This window comes from Phodopus roborovskii, unplaced genomic scaffold (assembly GCF_943737965.1).
Source record: "Phodopus roborovskii unplaced genomic scaffold, PHOROB, whole genome shotgun sequence".
NCBI classification, from domain to species: Eukaryota; Metazoa; Chordata; class Mammalia; order Rodentia; family Cricetidae; genus Phodopus; species Phodopus roborovskii.
Genome location: NW_026126542.1, coordinates 14,618 through 36,648, shown reverse-complemented (window position 1 = coordinate 36,648; position 22,031 = coordinate 14,618). Strand labels below are relative to the sequence as shown.

The 22,031-nt window shown below is 44.1% G+C and overlaps 1 protein-coding gene across 1 annotated transcript in view; it reads right to left on the bottom strand.

Moving 5' to 3' along the window:
- The window catches only part of Pip5k1b (phosphatidylinositol-4-phosphate 5-kinase type 1 beta), a 269,852-nt gene extending 259,862 nt beyond the window's left edge, over positions 1-9,990 (bottom strand). Inside the window, exon 1 of the mRNA XM_051200132.1 lies at positions 9,667-9,990. The gene's annotated coding sequence lies outside the window, so the exon portion shown is untranslated. The remainder of the gene's footprint in view (positions 1-9,666) is intronic.
- Positions 9,991-22,031: the final 12,041 nt, after the last annotated feature.

The following is a 22,031-nucleotide window of genomic DNA, read 5'->3' as shown; positions in this document are numbered from 1 at the left end:
TGATGCTTTCTTCAACTGCTGCTTGCTTCTTTGGATGCAGGCAATATTGGCCTTTTCCTCTTTGATTAAATGTTATGTTTTGTCACATACAGGCAAGACTTTCAAAGTCATGTTATAGAGCGTGGAATCCTCCTTGACTATGAGTCATTTGACATCCATTTGGTGTGCACAGAGAGTCATTAGTAACTGGCTGTATGTAGCATGAATTCTAATTGTCCTTAATAATAAAAACTCAGAGACAGATACTAGGATAAAAGCTGAAAGATCAGAGAAGCAAGGGGGCCAGACATTAGAGAGTTCTCACCTCTACCAATGCTCAGACGAAAGGGGAAATCCTGTCCTCAGACTGCATCTCCAGACTGCATCTCTCCACCAAACCTCCAACTGCACTGAGCTCCTGTCTCCTCCCATCTTATATTCCTCTCTAGTGCTGGGATTAAAGGCATGGGATCCCAAGAGCTGAGTTCACCTTTGTGTGAGCTGTTTCTCTTTGTACTGGATCAGTTTTGTGTAGCTCAGGTGGCCTTGAATTAATAGAAATTTATTTGCCTCTGTCTCCCGAGTGCTGGGATTAAAGGTGTGTGTGTACCGCCACTATCTGACCTCTAGGGCTAACTAGTGTGGCTAGCTTTGCCCTCTGATTTTCAGGCAAGCTTATTTGTTAAATCATAAACAGTGAAGACTGGAATTTTTTGAGAGGCCAGTTTTCCCACCCCTGATCACACCCTATCACCTTTTCTCCGAATCACAAGAGTCCAACTCTCTCATCCTTTCCTCCACTGCAACATTAATTTACCTAACTCACACATAGGGTTCAAAGTTCAGAGTTTTTAAAAGGGTCTATAATAAAAAGCTTTCCCTTCATCCCTGCTCCCAGGGAACCCATTCATCGTCCCAGGAGCATCACCCTAGAAATATGACTTGTGGGCAACCTTTCTTGGGGATAATTACTGCAGGGACCAATACAGAAAAGCAACAAAACAATAGTTATGCCATCAAAGAGCAGAAAGGTGGAGAAAGTCCACGGGCAGCGTGAACAATGTGCAGTGGCATGTACGGCATCTATGCATTTCCTCTCTTTCTTGGGATTTTGAAAACGTTTCTTTGTTTTAAGAGATGAAAGCAAAGCTACTCATTTGATGTACTTATTGAACATTTTTCTATGTGCCGGCACTATGCTGCTAAGGACACCATGGGGGAAATAAGCTCATGTTGTGTGGTCTACCCTTCTGATGCTAAGGGCTTCTTGGGAGCACTGAGTTCAGAAATCACAGCACTGAAGCCTTCCCAGGGAACAGGTGGGGAGGTGGTGACCGCCTCCTTCCAAAGCAGCCTTAGAACTACCCCAGCACATGGCCACTCAATGGACGGCACACTCCAGGCAGAGCCGCACAGGGCTATAGGGAAGGTCAGGAACCAGCTGGTGCCCAGCAGGACTAGACACCAAATAGTATAGAACAGACTGTTTAGCCAGCCTGAAACTGGAGTGACAGTCAGAACTGGGACTTCATAGAGCCCTTCAGCCAAGACAGTAATCAAAAATTCTATTACAGACTAGAGGCCAACAATGTTACATTTTGATAACAACAATCAAAAACAAAACTTGCTGCTTTTAACCCATGTCCTGATTATTTTACCTATTCTGAACTCAAATGGAATGGATTAAGTTAATTTCAAGATGGAATAATATTCAGGCAGTGGGACGGTTACTACCCACTATATTTACTGAGGTGTATAATGAGAATTCAAATCACAAAGACTGGTACGGAAAAGAGTGAATGGATTTAAAGCTGTGGACCTGGAGAGCATAGACCAATGGTTCTCAACCTTCCTAATGCTGTGACCCTTTAAGACGGCTTTTCATGTTGTGGGGGCCTCCACCATACAATTATTTTCATTGCTATTTCTTAGCTGTAATTTTGCTACTGTAATGAATTGTAATGGAAATATTTATGTTTTCTGATGATCTTAGGCTACCCCTGTGAAAGGGTCATACAATCTCCAAAGGGGTCACAACCCACAGGTTGAAAGCCACTGGGAAAGACAAAGCACCTACTCTCCTTAAAGAGAGTAGCTCAACTAAGGAGAACCCTCCCACTTTGCACTGGCAAGAAAGAAACTGCCTTACAGGTAAGACCCTCTCCCTTTCCATTGAAGGCTCCAGATTCAAAAAGAAAAAAAAAATCACTCAAATTCAATCAAGAGGAAGAAGAATGAACTTCATGAAAATGCCACCAAGGGAAATAATCACCTGCGGAAGAGTTTTCTTCCCAGGTTTGGCCACCAACGTACCCAGAAACTACTACAGCTATGATAAAGGAGGCCACGTGGCATCACCAACTGGCAGCAGAACTTGGCAGCACTGTCCACGTGGTCCTGGATTTATGGACAGGAAGTATCAAGAGTTATGGAGTCACAGAAGTTTGCAGCAAGTTCCAGAAAGCCATCAAGGCCAGGTAAAGTATGGCGTGTTGGGTTTCTCATTACGGCGGCTCTGGGAAGACTCTGTGTGAAGCTGTAAAGAGAAAGCCCAAACTGAGTGGTGACCCCGGGGATTTTGGATGTGTCGGGACCACAATGCTCACCAGGGAAGACTGTAGGCCCAGTGTGGAGCTGGCTCGAGGGGGCAGAACTGGAGGGGTGCAGAGTGACGGGGGGCTGCTGCAACACTGGGACAATCACGAGCTCTAGAAGCCGGACACGGAACTCAAGGGTTTGGCATTTGCCTTGCTTGTTTTCAGTTTTACTTGGTCTGGTCATTCCCCACCATGCCCCCATTCACCACTTTACGGGATGAGATTATTTATTTGGTGCCATCATATTTTGGATATCTGTAACGTGTCATTCTATAAGGGCACACAGTAGAGAGGCTGTTTTGAGTTTTGGAGGAGACTTTGGCCTTTGAACAGTGTTGAAACATAAGAAGACTCCGAGGAGTTCTGAGTTGAAATGAATATATTTTGCCATATGGGTTGGTCAGCAGCCTGTGGTGCCAGAGATGGAATGTCAAGATCTGAAGTGATGTGTACCAATGACAAGGGTCACTTAGGATGGCCAATCTTCATTTTCAATTTGACTGGTTTAGAATCACCTTAGAGGCAACACACCTCGGGGTATTTTTGAGGGTGTTTCCAAAGACGATTAACTAAAAAGGAAGACCCTGAATGTGGGTAACATCAACTGATAGTACATGGGTCCCAGACTGAATAAAAAGGGGAGAGAGTGACCAAAAGCAAGCAGAGTGGCAGTGTTTCTCTCTCTCTCTCTCTCTCTCTCTCTCTCTCTCTCTCTCTCTCTCTCTGTGTGTGTGTGTGTGTGTGTGTGTGTGCTCCCTGACTCTGTGTGTACTGTGACAGCTGCCCCGTGATCCCATAGCCACACCTTCTCATGATGATGAGCTATACCTTCAAACTGTAACCCAATATGCCTTTTAAAGTTGCTTTGGGGAGTTATTTTGTCTCAGCAATAAGAAAAGTAACAAGCACCTCTCCTACAACACACATGCACACACAGGAGCGCACACACCCTCACCATAGAGCTGAAGGAGCTGCCTGCCAGTTATTTCAACTGGTTTCTATTACATACAGTCTAGGACCTCAGCCTACAGGATGGTGTCATCCACATTCAACTTGGGGGCTCATCACTAGCCCAGTGCAGCTGGCATTGCTAACTTTAAGCAAGCCTCAGAAGTAAGGATGTAAGCCTCAGTGATATAAAGCCAGTGGTGTCCCTTCTGCTCTCAGGGACTTGCTTGCTCATTCATTTAAACATTTTCTGAACAACTACTACGAAACAGCCACAAGATTAACAGTGCTTGAGAACCATGATATATATATATATATATATATTATAATCCTGGGTCAAGTGATATGTAATAGAAAAGCAAGTGAAACAAGTATGTAAATACGCATCAGGACAAGTGAACAATACATACAAGGCAGGTCTTTTAGGTTGGATGATCTTCAAGCCCATTCTCATCTCACTATTATGCCATCTAATGCTTATCAAGTATTCCAAATATACAGATGCTTCTGTGGAGTGATATATATGTATGTCAGAGAGTTTAAAATAAAAATCAATTGTATGTGCATGTTCATGTGTGGGGGTGCACATGTGTGCATGCATAAGGCAGCCAGAGGTCAACTTAGGGTGTTGTTCTCAGGAGTTACCTGGTTAATGTTCCTAAAATTGCTCTGAAAGACTTTACCACTGAAATAATTAAGAAACATTCTGAGATTTTAAACATTAATTTGACACATTTTAAAATTTCTCACCTATCTGTCACAGCTCTAAAAAAAATTTCAAGAATATAAACAAACAAAACAGGATGCCTAACCTTTCTCACTGACAAATATTTGCCTAGCACCTGCAACACACTTCATACTCCCTCCAACAGGTCACATGATGGTGGCACAATAAAGAAAAAAGGTATGAATTAAGCATGAGAAACCCATCACATTGCTGGGTGTTGGTGGTGTACAACTTTAATCCCAGCACTTGGGAGGAAGAGGGAGGCAGATCTCTGAGTTCAAGGCCAGTCTGGTCTACAGAGTGAGTTCTAAGACAGCTGGAAATACACAGAGAAACCCTGTCTCAGAAAAGAAGGAAAGAAGGAAGGAAGGAAGGGAGAGAAAGAAACCCAACATACAGCATGTTCAACCCATTGCATTTCTTGTGCCAGTCTACCTGTGAAGCAAAGAAACACATTTCTATACATTTCTGTGACTAGCTATGTCTTTACCCTGCTCTTCAAAATCATCAGTCAGCATTACTGGATGCAGCTTAAACACCCCCTTTTCTTCTTTACAAAATAGAAGAACTTTCTGCAGTTATGTCTCCAAACCTTAGTTTTACCCCAAGGCAATTATATCTCCTAGGCTCCCTGCACTTGCAATTAGAATCCTCACCTGAAGTTCCAGGAAAAGTCTACACACCCACTTCTAGGGCAGGAGCAATGTTAAGCAAGCAGTGCTTTCAATATCATTGCAATTTCACAGTTGATTCTCTAAAATATGTTAGAGACAGGAGTCCCAAGGTCCCAGGTGGCCCGTTGCATAAACTCTCCCAAACATATTCTTTCACACCATCTACTCAGACCCATAAATTGCCGGGCAACAAGTGCTAGGAAGGATACACACTTCACACTTCATGTGGCTGTTGTCACCCCAGCGTCTGTGTTCCAAGAGTAACCTAGCTTGACGAGAGCATTCATACATTTACCTTTGTACATTCTGATGAAGCCACGTACAAGATGATAATGTTGAGAATAAATTGCACAAAATTGGGGTTGGCCTATTTGTTTATTTTTAGTAGGACACACACAAAAAAAAGTATCAATGGCAGCAGCTATTTTAAAAAAAAGCTCAAAAATATAAAACAAGACAAAAAAAAAAAAAAAAAAAAAAAAAAAAAAAAAAAAAAACAAGGAAAAATGAGTAAGACAAAAATGATGCTAGGTCCCTTGCCCCTGGCTTTAACAGAAACACCTCCAGTTTCAGAGATAAGACCACAAGTGAAGGCTGTACTGGGCTACATAATGTACTGGGCAGCTCCTAAAAACTTAAAAAGGACTCCTCCAACTCTAGTCAATGCATTCCATCCAAAGAGAAATGGTTTCTTTGTAACAAATAACACATTTAGGACTTGATGTTTTTCAGAGAACAATAAGGAAGGCTGTAGCCACACACACACACACACACACACACACACACACACACACTTATTTTTCTACTTTGAATTACAATTTAACAGGCATACAAGCAAATGCAAATTAAATGTATGCATATTTATGATTTTACTGGCTGGGTGACAGGGCCACCTTTAGTGGCTGCCTTTATTTACTAGAACAAAACCACCCTGCATTTGTTTCTATTCAAACAAGTCTCTTACTTTAAGCCCCAGATGGAACAAAGTATCAATTATGAATCTGCTGATGTATCTTAGTCATGAGAATAATAGCATATGGACCAGAATGGACATTTTTCACTATAATGGCATTTATTTTGACAATAATATTTAAAAACGTTAGTAGGAAACCACTTAAAAATATGCCTGCTCCTTAAGTTACTGGCAAACAGAAGTTTTCAGCAAAACTCTATGGTTCCTTACAGTCAAAGACAATAATATTTAAAAACGTAAGTAGGAAACCACTTAAAAATATGCCTGCTCCTTAAGTTACTGGCAAACAGAAGTTTTCAGTAAAACTCTATGGTTCCTTACAGTCAAATCTGCACCCTCACTGTAAATCCCAGCACATCTTGGAAAGTAAACCTTGGTAACAATGCTAAGTTAGTTCTGGCCTTGGCCCAGTATCCATGTGACCATGAGCAGGTCGGTTTACTTCCTAACTCTTCAGCATTCATACCTATAAACGGTGCATCTCTAAACAAGTTAATGCTGCCATTTGAATTCTTTATCAAAAGGAAATGGATCCCAACCCCTAATAAACAGCAAGGTCTATTCGCAGTATTTTAGATCCACCATGTCTGCTATCCCATTCTGCCTTACATAAAACAAAACACTCCCTGTTTATAGGAAGAAATGGAGAGAGAAGAAAATTCTTAAAGGGAACAGAAACTAGGTTGGTTTCACTAATTAGGTTCCTCCTCCAAAACCGCAGCACCAGTGTTAGTAGCTACTGAAATGTATGTACCTCAGCCCCCTTGAGTAAAAAGGACAGGTTGGTTTCTCCATCTTTAGACAAGCCCTTTTATAAAATGACACAAGTCAGTTTCTAGGGATGGATCCTTAAGCCAGCTATTCAATCTTTACTAACAAGAGGTAGAAGGACGTGATAAAGAGCATGACATAGATGGCATGAAAAGAGAAAAAGAAAAAAGAAAAAGCCCACTTGCATGCAATGAACTCAGGAAACAACATGGGTGATTAGCAAAAATAATGGGCTCCTTAGAAGGAATAAGTCACCTCTCACATCACAGGAAAATTATCTTCCATGCTGAGAATTTACACGGGAGGTACTGTCTATTTTATAGCATGCTTTTCTTATGAATGATATCATTCACCTCCATTAATTTAACAGCCATGGGGGGCGGTATTTACTATATGCAAATTACAAATCTAAAAAAAAAAAAAAAGGGAAAAGACCAGAAAGTAGTGGCATATGCCTTTAATCCCAGCACTTGAGGGGATGACAGAGGCAGAGGCAGGCAGGTCTGAGTTCAAAGCCAGTCTTGTCTACAGTGATTTCCAGGACAGTCAGGCTACCTTGTCTCAAAAAAAAAAAAAAAAAAAAAAAAAAAAAACAAACCCCACACACACAAAAGAAACAAACAAGCTAAACTAACTAACTAAATAAATGTGTGCATATGCTGTTGGAGTATTAAACCAACTTGTACCTGAGAAAACTTTACGCTGAATATTTTAAAGTCAAACAGAAGTAAATTTAAACCTATTTCTAATTCTCTTCCCCTCCATAGAGTGGTCCACAGTCAAAGTCAGAAAAACTAAACTGCAGTTGGAATCAATGAGAAGCTAAACCCCTTGGCTGACACAGGGTGGACATTTCTCTTCCCCTAAACTTTAGAAGAAAAGGACCTGAAGGAAGTAATGCCACATTGCTAGGAACCACAGAATGCTGAAGCTGACAAGAGAAACAGAATTCCATGGGTACTTTTTGGTTTGTATAAGAAAGATTTTTTTTTTAGGCTTGGAGATGCTATGATCTGGCACAGAAGCTGTGTTGGAGTTACAGCCTAGGTCACCAACCAGCATGCTGAACAACAGCATGACCTCATCCTGATCAGAAGTGGGACAATGACAGAAAACACAAAGCACCAAGCTGTGAGGAGATTAGATGAACTCTCCTCTCAGAAACTCCACTCACAGGAGAAGCGATGCACAACTCCCATGGTTGTCCCACCCTGAGTTTCCTCCTATCTGCAGTAAGTGAGTGGTAAGTCACAATGAGACTGTACTGCCCACCATGGAGGCAAGACAAGTCTGGCCAATAAAGAAAACAAACAAACAAACCCAAGAGTTCAAGTACAGTGCTGGCTCTGAGTTAGGAACAGTAAACCTAGCTGTAACTCTAACAACCACTTGTCACTGTGATAAATCCCAGAATCCCCCATGCCTCCTGTAAATATGCAATTATCATCTTTATCTCTTCCCCCTCAGAAATGGTTGAAATACAATGAGAATACTGAAAAGTATTTAAAAACTGCAAAAACACTGATGCAAATATTACGTGGTATTCTTCAGTCCTTCCAGTTTTCTTAGTTTGAACAAAACTGTAATGGGGCTGTACCTGTAAGCGCCGTACAGCTTCCCTTCCCAAGATGGACATCACACACCAAGAGTAGGCTGACTGCATTTCTCAGCCATCCTCAGAGGTCTCCGCCTTTGCACACATAACCAGCATTTCCTTCAGCTCAGGGATCATACATACACTTAGGGCTCAGTCTTGAACTTGGTTGGGCAAGATTGTTTTTTACTAGGTATTCCTTTCAGCGAGTAGCCCTCTGACAAAAGCTTCCAAGAACCCCCTTTATTTCATCACCACCAGAGTCAAAGGGAAAACCAATCCTTGGACTTTGATCTACTCCAACAACTGCAAAAACACTGCAGCCTCTCCACAGAACAAGAGGGAAGTCTTCCGGAAGAGGGACAAAGGGGGGTCCTCCAAGCTTAAGTTCAAGAGAAAGGAGTTGGGCCACTTCTTAGGTCAGATTAACACATTCTCAGTTCTCATATGGGCCCTTCATTTTACAGCGGGGACCTCCACTTAGCTGAGGCTGTCATCTAGGGGCAGTGTCAAGGGGTGTTACTTGGGGGTCAAAGTGTGTTTCCTTTAAATAGCATCACAGTAAATAGCAGATCCTTGTTCGAAGCCCTGATTTCAGTAGGCACGAAGAAAAAAATTCACTGACCTACCCAAACAACTTCTCTGGAACAGGTTTCTACCCAAGCATGCTGTGCACGGCAGACAGCAGGCATGCGGGGTGGGGGTAAGAAATGAGAACATGCTCATCTGCGTAGATGAGAGATAAGCAGACATTTGTTGTCTTCTGTTCTAACGACTCCTGGCACTAGAGTGGCCAATCCAACTCCAGCACTCTCCCACCCCGTTCCCCCATACTGCCAGCCCGCCGCCCCAGATGTTGAATCGTCACATTGCCTGGGCCAGTGGAGAGAGGGAACCGGTAAAAGTCCGTGACTGTTTTTAGGCTGGAACCGTACCTCAACCTGTTCCATCCAGCGCCGGAGCCAGAAATCACCAGAGCACCGACTCACGCAAGCCCCTCTGGACATCCCCGGGGCGCCTAACAAGTTCGTTGCTTTTTAGTAGCAAGGGAGAATGACGGGGGATACCTCTCCCACTGCAACCAAACTCAGCAGATTCCCCTGAAACGAAGGAGGGGGCTCTGGCTTAAATGAGACAGTGATCAGCGGGTGTCACTGCCACCCCAGGGACCGGGGTGGAGAGCCAGTGGGTGCCCGTGGGGAGTGCGCAGCTGAGGCCCCCCGAAGAACGAAGGTCCAGGTTCGGTGACCACGGGCGCCCTCTCCACGTCACCCCCAGCACAACTCAGACAAAGTGGCAGGGTGGAGAGCAAGCCGGTCAGGTCTCAGCAGAGACACAGAGCCTCCGGCGCGGCGGCTAGGGAGGGTGTAGGCAGGGTTGCCGGGGACGCGCAGGAAACTTACCTCCCCCGGCCGGCGTGCTGGAACCTAGGCGGCCAAGACCAGTTGCGCCACGGGCGGGCAAGTTGTCGGGATGTCGCGGGTTCCCTGGTGGCTGCGGCGGGCAGCAGGCGGGGCGGAGCCGGGACAGAGGCGGAGGCGGGCAGGTGCCGGGCCCTGCCGCGGGGCCACACTCGGCTCGGACACGCGGTGACGGGGACGCGCTGCTGCGAGTGTGCAATGCGCGCGCGCCGCGGCCGGTGTGCGTGTCCCCGCGTTCCTCTTCCTTCCCGCCGCTCCTCTCTCCAGCAGACTGGCAAGCGGACCAGCAGGATTCGGGAGCCGTGGACAGCGCTGCGAGGCAAGATCCGGGGTGGCGGCCGAGGAGTGGCAGCCACCGCCGGACTCCGGGTCCCCGCACGGCGCGCCGGAGTCCGAGCGAGGCTGGCGGCGAGCAGGCTGCGAGGCGGCCGCGACTCCGGGAGGCTGCAGGCCCCGCCCGCCAGCCGCCCAGGCTCTTCCCCTTTTCTCTCCACCCCCTGCTCCATCCCGCACGCCCTGCAGGGAAGCCAGACCGGTTTGCAGCAGCCTCGGGGCCAGCGGTCCGACCAAGCGCCCCAGTCGGTGCGTGGGGACCGTGGACCCTGTGCCGCTGGCTGCAACCCGGACGGGGGCAGAGGTGAAGCGGCTCTCTGGAATTAGTAGGAGCCTCCGAAACTCCAGGGCTTCTAGGCGCTTTTCGAAGTTTTGAAGCCTCACTGCGGACCTCTGTATTGGTGTAGAACGTGCCCCTGCCCCAGGCCACTGAACCAGGCTATGCCTGACTTGACTTCTCTTCCTTGAGGAGCCAGCACTTAAGAGCAGGCTCCTTCTGTCCACGAGGAAGGGACAGGCAAAAGTTCTGAGATCACAGCTGTCCTCTTCTAAGGATAGCAGGTGCTTTAAGGAAGGAAGACCTATCCAACAAGTAGGGATAGGCTAGTGAGGGGTCCAGCGCAAAAGCGTGGCAATGGGGCACGCCTGTTAGAGCTACTTGGAATCTCAACTAGGTTAGTATAGCTGCAAAGAGGGTAGGAGCCAGATCTAAAGATGCTGTTCTGGAGGCTAAAATTAAATTTATCCAACAGGCACAGGAAGGTAGCAATCCCTTCTAGTCGGATCGAAGCAAGTGGCATTTTTCAGCTTCGTAACTTCCTTCCACTTTTCTCAAACGAAACAAGACACTTGTGGAAAATATGGCTCACGTTCTGTGGGGTGGGGGTGGGGAGCATAAGGCCAGTATTTGATGATCCTTGCTTGAGGGGAACACTCCTTGAAACTCTACAAAGAACATCTGTCTGCAGTTTTGAAATCTTTCCCCCTCCCCAAATCCAGTGAGTTTGTCGTGATTTGATATCAGCCCAGAATGGAGCATAATAATTCTTTTATAACAAAAGTTACATTATTCTAAAGTTTTATTGAAGTGAAACCGACAAATTAAATCGATGTGCATTCTTATTTGACTTTATTCCCAGTGTATTTCTTCCAGGTGTGTCTGGCCACTATGGGAGGTTAAGGACATCATTGACCCAGGACCCTCTGACTTACATCCTGGCATCCTGAGATTACTAAAGAGCACAGCAAGAGCAAATAGGTGGCCCAGCTTGCACGCTTTTCAGATGAGAAAACCATGGCTCAAAGACATTCAGTAACTCACAGACCAGAACAGCTTCCCTTTCTCTTAGGCCCTGAACAAAATGTAACAGAAATACTGGCTTAACAGAGTTCAAGATGGGGCCAGTGGAGGGGGCAGCAGACAAAGAGGAACAGATCAAAGATCAAAGAACCTTCCTTCTTACTGCTGTGAATCACTGTCTAGGGGGCAGCATCACACAGCTCTTAGTAGCAGACTAGCTGAGATCTGGGAGTGTGTAATTTGCCTGCTCCTCAGACTTCCACTCTGAAATTCAAGGAGTGGGATATCAACTTGCTTTCCAGAGAGGCGATGTCAGTAAAAATACCCCAGGGGATTTGAAAACAGGCAAAGCCAAACCTAAGTGAAATCGCAGTGGATCAAAAGTGGGAGAGTGTTACATTCAGACACCCCAGTTGTGTGCCTCCTCCACACAGCTGCTTTTCCTATTAGCACCTAGACTGCTTTTTGTAATCACAGAAGCACATGGCCTTGGGCTTCTGTAGAGCAGTCCCAAAGCCAGCTACCTACCGGACATTTAGAGAGTTAACGCTGTGAAGCCAGACTCTTAAGAAATGCCATAAGAGCTTTGATGTTGCAGTGTTAGTTCTGTGTAGTTTGAGACAAAATTCTCTCCTGATTCTAATTCTATCGGTAGGGGATCAGGAGAGTCACCTTCTACTGGAAATAGAAGAGCATCAATATCATTAGAAATAGTGGCGTGGCCAGAAAAAAAATCTCAAAGCTTATTTAAAAAACAGAAAATACTCACTTAAATATCTTACTTAATTTCAAATATTTTTCCAATTGATTCAAGATCTTTGGTACAAAGTCTTACTATTATTATTTAATATTTCCCTCATACAGGAGACATGCATGCATTTCTTAAAACAGATTTAATAATATTAATGGTCCCCAATTGACAACTTCCCTTTAGCCAGTCTTTCTTCCTGGGATTTACCATGTGGTCTACTTTGGCCAATGAAGCAAGAACACACATGATACAATGGAAGTCTTGAAAACCTGTGCATTTCTGCATGAGCTCCTGGGACTCTGACATTACCAGGGCAAAGACCCTGGCCAGCAAGAGCTGAGTCATCACACTGGAGGTCATCTTTCCTAGCCAGCCCTCATTGTTCTCAGAGGCACAAACAAGTCCAGTGAGCTTAGTCAGGCTTGATCCAGATCAACAGACCATACACCCGAACCACAGGTTCATAACTAATAAGGAACTGCTACTTGTAGTTATCTACTACCGCCCAACAAACCACACTGGAACACAGTAGCCCCAAAACATTGATGCCTGACTAACAGGACACTAGATGAACTAATCTGAAAGCTCCCTTGGCTCCATTCCTCTAGCAAGGTGCTAGAAGGCTTCACTCTGATGTTAGGTATCTCAGTCCTCCACCACATTAATATAACCTCTTACTTCTCATATGGCTGGGCTACTCTACAGCATTCACGTTTCTTCCATGGCATCCAGTGTGTCTAAAAGGGAGAAACTAGAAACTGCCAGGTATTTTAAGGACTGAACTTGGAAGTGCTGTGTTAGTTCCCCCTCTTCCTAGTATCATGGATGCTGCCACTAGGAAAACAAACACAAACATGAAGCCAGAGGAAAGACTGGGATTGTAGCCATTGACATCAGACAGTTGTGCCTTTACCTTTCACAACTCTAGAATTGCCTTCTTTTCAGGGAAATGTATTTCTAAATAGACAAAGGGGCTTAAATGTTTTGTATAGCTTTATTATTTTTTTTTTAATTGCGGAGGGCTGAGTTTTCCAGGGTACCTAATGTTCTCTAACTTCAAATTCACTCTTCGGTTTTTCTTTTCTTTTTCCTTCGAGGCAGGGTTTCTCTGTATTGCTTTGGAGCCTGTCCTGGAACTAGCTCTGTAGACCAGGCTGGCCTCAAACTCACATAGATCCACCTGCTTCTGCCTCCAGAGTGCTGGGATTAAAGACATGCCCCCCTTCAAGTTCACTCTTAAGATTAGCCAAGTCTTGAAATCTCATGTCTACTTTTGTTTTTTGTTGTTCTTGTTCAATTGTTCTTCAGTTTTTTTCCATTTCTCTGGTCACTCTCTCCTTCCCTCCCTCCCTCCCTCCCTTCTTCTCTCCCTTTTCCCCTCCTTTCCTTCCTCCATTTCTCTTGTCCTTTCCCCTTTTAAAGTTTTATCTTGAATTTTATCTTGAATCTTGTAATTGAAAAGTTATGTTATATAATATATTCTGATCATGATTCTTCCTGTCCCCAGATCCTCCCTACCTCAACTCCACCCCTTTCTTTCTCTCTCTGTTAAAAAAAATCAAATAAGAAAAAAAACAAGAAACACACACACACACAGAGAGAGAGAGAGAGAGAGAGAGAGAGAGAGAGAGAGAGAGAGAAACTAAAATATACAAGCAAAAAAAAAAAAAAAAAACAATAAAGTGCCCAAACAAAGCAACATGAGACGAAAAGTCTACAAAAACATCATTAGGTTAGTTTTGTGTTAGCTAACTGTTCTCAGACATGGAGCCTAACCCAAGTGTGGCTAATATACTCAGTGAGAATCCATTGTCTAAAACTAATTTTTCCCTTTGCAAGTGATGTCAATTACAGAGGTTCTAGGTTAGGGGTAGGAAGGAGCCTGGGTCCACCTCACCCTCTCAGTGTTGGGATTCACATCTGGCTTGAACCTATGCAGGCTCTCTGCCTTTTCCCTAGTCATCCACCCCCTTATCACTCCTTACTTTTTTTTTTTTTTTTTTTTTTTTTTACCATGATTCAGAAGAACATTGACCTAGGAATCATGAGACCTGTGTGGTAGTTTGATTGAAAACTGTCTCCCATAAGCCTATGTATTTAAACACTTGGTCCCCCAGGTGCCACTGTTTGGAGAAGTTAAGGAACCTCTAGGAGGTTAAACCTTGAGACAGGAAATATGTCACTGGTGGTGGGCTTTGAGAGCTTATAGCCTTACCCACTTCCTGCTCTTTCTGGATAGAAACTTGCTTAGCCATCTTCCTGCTTCTTCCACCATGCCTTCTGCCACGCCATGCCTTCCCTACCTCGAGGACTCTATCCCTCTGCAAACACAAGCTGAGATAAAGCCTCTTCCTCTAGTCATGATATGTTATCACAGCAACAGAAAAGTAACTAATACAACTTACCTTCTCATCCTACCTCCTTCCCTACACTGGTGAAGTCTGCATTCTCTTTTGTTTTTAGACTCCTGGTCTACCTCACCAGAGTAGCAGAGACATGCTCTGAAATGTCCTCATATTTTTTACCTTCTAAGATCCTTAGCTGCCTTCTGCTGTATATACAGAGGCACAGTGTAAAGGTGGGTTGAAAAGTAAGGACCCTCTAAAAGCCTATATGATTCCCAATACCTCAAAAAGACTTCCTGTTTTTCCCTTATAACTAGGAAGCATGAAGCTTTCCCAGATCTAAGCCCTGTTTCATTCACACTTCTTTGCCCAAGGTTAGCATTATCTCTGCTCTTTTCAAAACCCACCAACGTCTACATTCTTCAGTTAGAAACGATATGAATGCTAGAGATATACAATTCTAAACCTAAAACATTCTTCCTCCAAACCTTAAGAGATATGAAAAAAGAGCTAATATAAGGTTTCTCTAACAGATTTCTACCAAAATAAAAGCATATGCACTATGCAAAAATTGTACATGAAAAAAAAATCTTGAAATAAAATCACTAAAAATTGAAGTATTCATGTTGGGTGGGGAATTCCAGAGTTGTTTTTTTTTTTTTTTTTTTAAATTGATGTTGTGTTGTTTTTATACATTTAAAGATGTATCTAGTGTAAGCATCCCTGGTTTTCACCTACCTGTACAATCTATTTCCTGTCAGATTTGCTCACTCCTCCTTTCTTCAATTGCTTTTTCTTTCTTTTTAGTATTTTTTATTTAATTTTTTCTTATTTTACATATCCCAGTTCCCTCTTCCTCCAATCCTTCCATACCCCCCCAGCCCATTCCCCATCCACACCCCAGGGAGGTTGAGGCCTTCCAGGAGTGATCAAAATCTGTCAAGTCATTTGGAATAGGGACTAGACCTTCCCTCCTGTCTCTAGGCTAAGGGAGTATCCCTTCATGGGGAATGTGCTTCCGAAGTCCTTTCATGCACCAGGGATACATCCGGGTTCCATTGTCAGAAGCACTGCCCAGGCCTTCTAACTGAGACCCATGTTCAGGGGTTCTGGGTTGGTTCAATGCTGGTTTCCCCAGATATCAGTCTGGGGTGCATGAGCTCCCTCTTGTTCAGGTCAGCTGTCTCTGTAGGTTTCTATAGCCTGGTCTTAACCTCTTTGCTCATCACTCCTCCCTCTCTGCAACTGGATTCCAGGAGTTCAGCTCAGTGTTTAGCTGTGGGTGTCTGCTTCTGTTTCCACCAGCTACTAGATGAAGGCTCTATGATGGCATATAAGGTAGTTACCAATCTCATTATCAGGGAAGGGCATTTAAAGTAGCCTCTCCGCTATTGCTCAGATTGTTAGTTGGGGTCATCCTTGTAGGTCTCTGGATATTTACCTAGTGTCAGTTTTCTCTTCAAACCTATAATGGCTCCTTCTATTATGGTATCTCTTTTGTTGCTCTCCTCTATTCTTCCCCTGACTCAATCTTCCTGCTCCCGCATGTTCTCCTTTCCCCTCCTCTTCTCCCCCTTCTCTTTCTCCTAATTCCCCCTCCACTCACTGTCTGCCCCCCCCCCAATATGCTCAAGAGATCTTGTCCCTTTTCCCTTCTGTAAGGGACCATGTATGTCTCTCTTAGGGTCCTCCTTGCATCCTAGCTGCTCTGGTGGTGTGAATTGTAGGCTGGTGGTCCTTTGCTCTAGGTCTAAAATCCATATATGAGCGAGTACATATCACGTTTATCTTTTTGTGACTAGGTTACCTCACCCAGGATGGTTTCTTCTAGTTCCATCCACTTGCCTTCAAATTTCAGGATTCCATTGTTCTTTTTTGTTTGTTTGTTTTGTTTTTGTTTTTCACTTTTTCTTGTTAGGAACAGACACATGAACATCCTTGTTAGGTGAATTGTCACTTTGCCCACAAGAACCCAACAATGATTTGTTTGGAAAGTGGAGAGAAGTAAGAGGGATCAGAATGGAGAAGAGAAAGAAGGAAAAAGAATTTCAAGGATGGTCAAGAGGACCACACTGAATCCTAGAGAGCATTCTAAAATAATGTTTTGTTATTTACTGTGCTCCAGAATGAATCACATGATATACAACGAAACCCCCTTTAAGAGTTTTATTAGTAAAGAGCCGGGAAAGGGAGAGAGGGTCTGTGCAGGGCTATCTGGAAGAAACGTGTCAAGAGAGGGAGTGGGGGCGGGCTTGTCTGCTTTTAAAGTTTGCTCAGCACATGTGAATGTCACATAGCTACACCACCAATGTGCATAGATTACGTAGCCACACTGGGCATGCGCATAGGTTACATAAGGCCCTAGGATGACCAGGCCTTTTGCCTGGATGCTGATGGTCTAGTACTCAGCTTTGGGACCCCAGAAATGCTGGAAATGCTAACAACATCTACACATTCTTTTAATTCAGTATGAGTTGAAGGGTTTTTTTTTGTTGTTGTTGTGTTTTGTTCTTTTTTAATAATATATTTAATTTTGTTTTATGTACACTGGTAGTTTTGATTGCATTCATGTCTGTCTACATGTGATCTCCTGGATCTGGAGTTACAGATAGTTGTGAGCTGCCATATGGGTGCTGGGAATTGATCCTGGGTCTTCTGGAAGAGCAGCCAGTGCTCTTAAACACTGAGCCATCCCTCCAGCTTCCTGAATTGGAGTTTTCAGCAAGTTGCAAGTCAGGATCTTGTTTGCTTGCTTGTTTGAGACAGAGTCTTTCTACATAACACTGGCTGTCCCAGATCTTGCTCTGTAAAACAGGCTGGCCTTGAACTCACAGAGATGACACCTGCCTCTACCACCTGAACACTGTGATTAAAGGCTTGCGCTACTATGCCCAGCACAAGTCAGGATCTTGGTAAGGAATAACGAACCCTCATTTGGTTGGACACATTGCTTTAAAAACTTGAGGTGGGGGGAATTGAAAATAAAAACAATGTAGAAGAGGGGGATTGAAGTGAGTGCCAAGAGCCCCTGTGTCCCAGGAGACCCTGAAGAGCAGTGTGTTGAGACACTTCTCTGAAAGCCACAAAAATCATCAGGGAATCAGTAGTCAAATCCTTGGAGGACATTTTGTCCCCAGAGAAGGAAGAGTTCTCCAGAATGTGCCCAAAGTTGTCTCAACAGAGCATGGGATCCCCATGCCAAAATGTTTCAACTGAAGTACAAAATCTTTGGCTTTTTACTTCCAGAATAAAATGTCAATAATTTTCTCATCAATAATGAACATATTTGCATCAAATAGGTTAAAAATAAAAAGGATGACAGATCTAAAAAGAATAACAGGAACTTGTCCCTCTATATCTTAGGGTTGATTCTAGGAGCTCTTACAAATGCTAAAATGCAGATGCTGAGGTCCCTAATATAAAATGGCATAGAGTCTACAGGTGATGCATGCAGTCCTCACATACTTTCCTGTGCTGGGAATGAACCTGCCCCATATATTTAATCATATTTAATCTCTAGATTACTTATAGTAATTAACAATATGTAAATTCTCTATAAATAATTACAGTACATTGTTTAGGAAATAACAATGATATAAAGTGTCCATATATGTGTTTATATATGTATATATATGTATATATATGTGTGTGTGTATAATATATATATATATTATAAACACACGCATCGCATGCATGCACGCATATATATATGTTTAGAATAGATCCAGTTCTTATTTCCTCAAGACTTTTTGATCCACCATTGGTTAGAATCCACAGAAACATAGCCCACAATATGTAGACTATAGAGGAATCTTCTGTAAGCAAGAGAAAGTGATGCTGATGGAGCCACTCATGTTTTTTAGGTAGAGCCATCTCTGTCCTACCAGACTGCAGCTGCTGCCTCCCTCTAGCCATTTCCCCATGTGCTAGGTGATTAGTCAATGTCTTACTTAGGGTTTCTATTGCTGTGAATAGAGGCCATGACCACAGCAACTCTTACATGGAAACATTCAGTTGGGACTGGCTTACAGTTCAGAGGTTTAGTCCATTATTGTCATGGTGGGAAGCATGACAACATGCAGGAAGGCATGGCACTGGAGAGGTAGCTGGGAGTTCCACATCTGGATCAGCAGGCAGCAGGAAGAGAGTGAGACACGGGCTTGACTTGAACATCTGAAACCTTAGAGCCCACCCCCCAGTGACATACTTCCTCTGACAAAGCCACACCCACCCCAACAAGGCCACACCTCCTAACAGTGCTACTCCCTGTGGGCCCATGGTGGTCATTTTCACTCAAACTACCACAGTGAACAAGGCTGGGCCTTTCTCCCAGATGAAGTGGCAGCTTCCAGGATCGATGTTTGTGTTTCCTGGGCTTCATTTTCTGAAGGGAGATGCCATGGCACATGTGATGCTAATAACACAAGAGATGTTTGTGGCTAGATGTGAATGTTAGCTTCAGTCCGCCAGTGAAGCCTAAGATCAGCCAAGCCCTTGTGAGTGCACTAGTAAGACAACATGGATTTTGCTCTCCTTTTTTCTGAAAAGACAGCAGTGCCTCTTATGCCCATCTAAGGATGATCGAAACAAGCCTCTGCTCTCCTAGCAGCCACATTTGAAGCTGAATGCTTTGCTGGCAAAGTAGAGAGCCCTAGTCTGACTTCCCCTTCAGAGCCAATGTCCACCATCTGCCACAGCCATCTAAAGAGAAATGAGTTCATTAGGACATGCAAACTGATACAACATACTGTCTTAGTTAGGGTTTCTATTGCTTCAATGAAACACCAACACCATGACCAAAAGGCAAGTGGGGGAGGAAAGGGTTTGTTTGGCTTACACTTCAGCCTTGCTGTTTATCACTGAAGGAAGTCAGAACAGGAACCCACACAGGGCAGTATCCCAGAGGCAGGAGCTGATTCAGAGACCATGGAGGGGAGCTGCTTATTGGCTTGCTTCCCCTGGCTAGCTCAGCCTGTAGTATGTGTGCATGTATGTATGTATGTATGTATGTATGTATGTATGTATGTATGTGTGCATGCATGTATATGGTCTAGGCCCTCCCTCCTCTCTCTAGGCTAAGGGAGTATCCCTCCATGGGGAATGTGCTCCCAAAGTCCTTTTGTGCACCAGGGATTCCACTGTCAGAGGTCCCTTAGACTGCCCAGGCCTTCTAACTGAACCCATATTCAGAAGGTCTGAGTTGGTATAATTCTGGTTTCCAAGCTATCAGACTGAGGGTCCATGAGTTCCCCTTGTTCAGTTTAGCTGTCTCTGTGGGTTTCTGTACCCTGGTCTTGACCACTTTTCTTATCACTCCTCCCTCTCTGCAACTGGATTCCAGGAGTTTTACTCAGTGTTTAGCTGTAGGTGTCTGCTTCCGTTTCCACCAGCTACTAGACAAGGGCTCTATGCTGGCATATAAGTTAGTTACCAATCTCATTATCAGGTAAGGGCATTTATGGTAGCCTTTCCACTGTTGCTCAGATTGTTAGTTGGGGTCATCCTTGTAGGTCTTTGGACATTTCTCTAGAGTTAGTTTTCTCTTCAAAACTATAATGGCTCCCTCTATTATGGTATCTCCTTTTTGCTCTGGTTCATCCTAGTCCCACATGATCGCTAGCCTCACAGCCATAACTATAAGAGCTCAGCCCACCTTCTTACAAAACCCAGGACCACCTGTCCAGGGGTGGCACCACCCACCATGGACTGGGCCATCCCTCAATGATCACAAAATGAGAAAATATCTTATAGCTCGATATCATTGAGGCATTTGCTCAGCTGAGGCTCCTTCCTCTTTGATGACTCTAGCTTGTGTCTGGGTGACACACAAAACCAGCCAGGACACGCATGCCCCTCAAATGTCAGCTCATTGATGCAGTGAAGTTTTGCCCCTTGTTTGTGCCTCAGCACCGAGATTCGGTGTGAGGCTGGCTTCACGCCACAACTGAGGAACCTGACTCCCTCCATCTTCAATAAATGTCTTCAAAAGTCTCTGAAGCAGAAGAGAGGAAAGTGTAACTGCCCACATCTCACTGGCCATACTGGCCCCACAGCCTGAGCTACCTGCAGGGAGTCAGGGAAAGATGAGTAGCACCTTGCCTGGAAGAAGTGGGAGTCTGGAAGTGCTCTGCTCCCTTCCCCCACTCTGAGTTAAAGACCTAGCCTGGGACTCAGGTTTATCCTTGCACCACTGTAGGCAGCCTTTTGCAATTTCCAGGTTGGATCCTATTCTCTCCCCCATCCCTTTCCCTGTCTCCCCCCCGACCCCCCCTCCCCCGTGGTTTGGATAGCACTGCTGTTCTAAAGCGTTCATAGACATGCATGGGACCATAAAGAGTCAATTGCCTCTATCAGTTCAGAAAACTGAACTCTCTATCAAGTCTTAAAAAGAGTTTTCTGAAGCTGGGCAGTGGTGGTGGTGCATGTCTTTAATTCCAGCACTCCAGAGGCAGAGACAGGTGTATCTCTGAGTTCGAGGCCAGCCTGGTCCTAGAGTGAGTTCCAGGACAGCCAGGGCTACACAGAGGAACCGTGTGTGTGTGTGTGTGTGTGTGTGTGTGTGTGTGTGTGTGTGTGTGTGTGGATTAAAAAGTGTCTTCTGAGGGCTCTCTGTAGCTCAGTGGCAGAGTGCTTGCCTAGCTGATATGAAACACCATGTTTGATCCTGAAGTGCTATAAAACCAGTGAAAGAAAAAAAGAAATCTCTTCTGGGGGTCTTGTCCCCAAGGCTCTATTGTTTCCTTTATCGGGGTAAAATAGAGTTTGTGCATCCAGCTTTTGGGGAGTTGGAGCAGCAAACTACAGCTAAGGACCAGACTATATCCTCTGGAACTGGGCAGGGAACAGTATGTGTGTGTGTGTGTGTGTGTGTGTGTGTAAAGGACATTGATTTTAGTGCACGTCATATAAGAAGCCCCTAGATCACAACTCCTAGTGGCATTTCCTCTGGAGACATTAGGAGAAGATAAGAATCATCACACTTAATATGCAAGATTCTTTTGATGCCATAAGAATAAAAGATGCAGCTGCTGTGGCAGGGCACATCTTAGATCCCAGCTCTCAGGAGACAAAGGCAGGCAGAGCTCCGAGTTTGAGGTCAGCCTGGTCTACAAAGTGACTTCTCGAACAGCCAGGACTACACAGAGAAACCCTATCTCAAAACAAATCAATAAAAGGTGCATTTTGACCTTGTACATGTATTAAAATTTTAAAAATCCACAAAATCTAGACAAGCCTTGAAGAGAAAGATGCCAAAATATTAGATACTGCTGTCTTTTTCTTTATGTTAGACTGTTTAAAATTGTTTTCTTCTGGTGATGTTCTAAATCAGAGAAAACATTTAAATGAAGAGAACATGAAAAAAAAGTTATGTGGGTTTTAAAAACTTAGAAATGTTTAGGAAAGCAAAAAAGACACTCTTCAATTTTTTTTTCACCCAGAAGTAACTGTTTATAACTTTCAATATGTATTTTTTATACTTTATACTTGTTTAAAACAGTTAATGCTACTTTTAAGACTAAAATAACATGTATAAGCAAAATATTAGAACAGATATTTCTCCAAAGATAACATACAAATGGTCAATAAACACATGAGAGGATTCTAAAATGGTTTGCCA